We start from the raw sequence: 2,550 nt of genomic DNA, 5'->3' as shown, positions 1-2,550 counted from the left end.
GTAACACAAAGTGTCACTTTAACTCTGAGTGCAGTTCCGTCTTTAACCAGTTGGTGGTACCGCAGATTAACTGTCTCTACAGTGGGAGGAGGAGGCTGTCTTCAGTTTTAAAAACGCGCCCTGCTCTGAAATATTCACACTAAAGCATTTAATCAGAAATTCTCCTCAACATTTGGTAAAGACCAAAATCAAAACTTGTAATGATAAATAATTTTAGTATTATTTGATGTCTTCTAATGTTAATGTTTTGCCAGCTTGTCTACTGGAGACATTGCAGTGTAAAATGAAAACAAGTTTAACTGTCCAGTGTTTTTGATATCATGCTGTTACAGTGTGCCCACACAGAGCTGTTGTGTGCTTTAGCACAGTGTGGCTTGTCATAATAAGAAGGTAATTTAACACACTGAAACACACTTTACATGAAATGTTAACAAGCAAAAGTGCAAACTGTTCTGATAATGTGGGGGCGTGACACATAAAGAGATTAGTAGCTCATTTTAACCTTCTGTTACCTGCTGAGGAGCTGATGTACTTTATTATTTTAGTGTGTTAAAAAATTATGTTCCTTTGGTCAAATTAGACATCAGTGTTTGTTTACAGTGCAGGTCCAGATCCAGGTGATCCCTCATTCTGAATACAATATAACATATTGTATTATATACAATATAAGATTTATGTTATTTTCTAGTTTGACACTATACATTTGTGTGTAACTGGAATGGACAGAGAGATGGCAGACTGTAAAAGAGCAGGAAGAACAAAGTAAGCAAATGGGCAGATAGTGAGGTGGGAAAACAGAAAATAAGATTATGACATGAATGGTAGCATTTAAAAAGGTGCATATTACTCCAAACAGAGGCTACAAATCTATTCACCACTGATATCCTGTGTTGGGTCTTCACAGTAAATGGTAAATGGTAATGGCCTGCATTTGTGTAGCGCTTTACTCAGTCCCTAAGGACCCCAAGGTGGTGCCCCCCACCCCCCACCTCAACCCCACTCCAAACCCCACCTCACCCCCACCCCACCTCACCCCTCCTCCACAAAGGTGGCAGTCATATACTACTGTTGTCCAACCTATTGAGTTGCTTTTAAAGATAACTTTGTAATCTAATGTTGTAATAGCAATTGCAAGGCATTGTTTGAGGGACATTATGATTGGGGGCTGAGCACCCCGACAAGTTTTGACCTAGGACCGTTCCGGACGGAATCAAATCCCCAGTTATAGTTACTGGAAAGAACTGCCCACATAATCCAGCAGGAGTAAAACAAAATAACTACAGAGTGATTGAGCTTGCATCAAGACAGCCTGCATGATGAAGTACTAAACTTTTTGCAATTAGTATTGTGCTTGTCCTCAGACAGGAGAATCAGCTGCATTACAGAAATTGAAGGTACAGTCTGTTAATAATAATAATAATAATAATAATAATAATAATGGATTGCATCAAAGAGCTTTACAATACCACTATTCATTCACTCTCACATTCATACACTGGTGAAGGCAAGCTACAGTTGTAGCCACAGCTGCCCTGGGGCAGACTGACTGTTACTGAGTTGTTAGAATGATGTGTGCGAGTGCCTGCCATATGCTTTGTGCAAATAGATCTGATGAGTCGAACTGATAAGAAGTGCAATCCCACCACATTACAGATGGCTCATCAGGCTGTTTCCGTGGCTATTGTTTTTTCTTTATAAGGATGTTAAACTAATTCAAGCCTCTACACCCACACTCACTGTGATGAAAGCACATGTGCTGTAGGTATGGGCAGCGTGTGGGTCACAAGCCTGTTGACTCAGACTTGGTTTGCTTAACAGGGGTTAATTAGTGTGCCAAAGACAAGCATATACTGGTTAACAGACTGATTCTTATATAGCACTTTTCTACTCTCCCGGAGTATTCAAAGCGCTGTATACAACATGCCTCATTCACTCATTCACACCCACTCATACAAGCACTTCTAAACACAAGTGCAAACTAATCTACATTCACACTCAGATGAACACATCGGAGGGCAACCTGGGGATGCTCTCTCAAATATCCTTGCCCAAGGATATTTGACATGCAGACTGGGGAAGCCAAGGATTGAACCACCAACCTTCCAATCAGTAGCTGATCTGCTCAACCACCTGAGCCACAGCCACCCCATAAACATGAAAACATGATGAGTACAGTTTACAGTACGAGTGTGGACCGCGGAAGCCACCACAGCCCTACAAGACTGTTTTGATAACACTGATTGGAGTGTATTTAACAGAAGGATCAGACTTGGAGGGCCACACATCTGCTGTACTCTCATGCATCAACTTCTGTAGTGAGAGTGTAACAACAACAAAGACTGCTAAAGTGTTGCCAAACCAGAAACCATGGCTCAACGGTGAGGTGCGAGCTCTACTAAGAGCACGTGACAGTGCCTTCAAATCAGGAGGCCAACAAGTCTACAAAGAGGCACACCAAAATCTGTTCAAAGGCACAAAAGAAGCCAAGTGAAAATATAAACAGCGCATCGAGGAACACTTTCAAACAAACAACTCGAGAAATGTGGCAGG

The sequence above is a fragment of the Pundamilia nyererei genome, unplaced genomic scaffold, assembly GCF_000239375.1.
Source record: "Pundamilia nyererei isolate P.nyererei 1_Seehausen unplaced genomic scaffold, PunNye1.0 scaffold00295, whole genome shotgun sequence".
Lineage (NCBI taxonomy): Eukaryota > Metazoa > Chordata > Actinopteri > Cichliformes > Cichlidae > Pundamilia > Pundamilia nyererei.
This window is presented reverse-complemented; position numbering follows the sequence as displayed.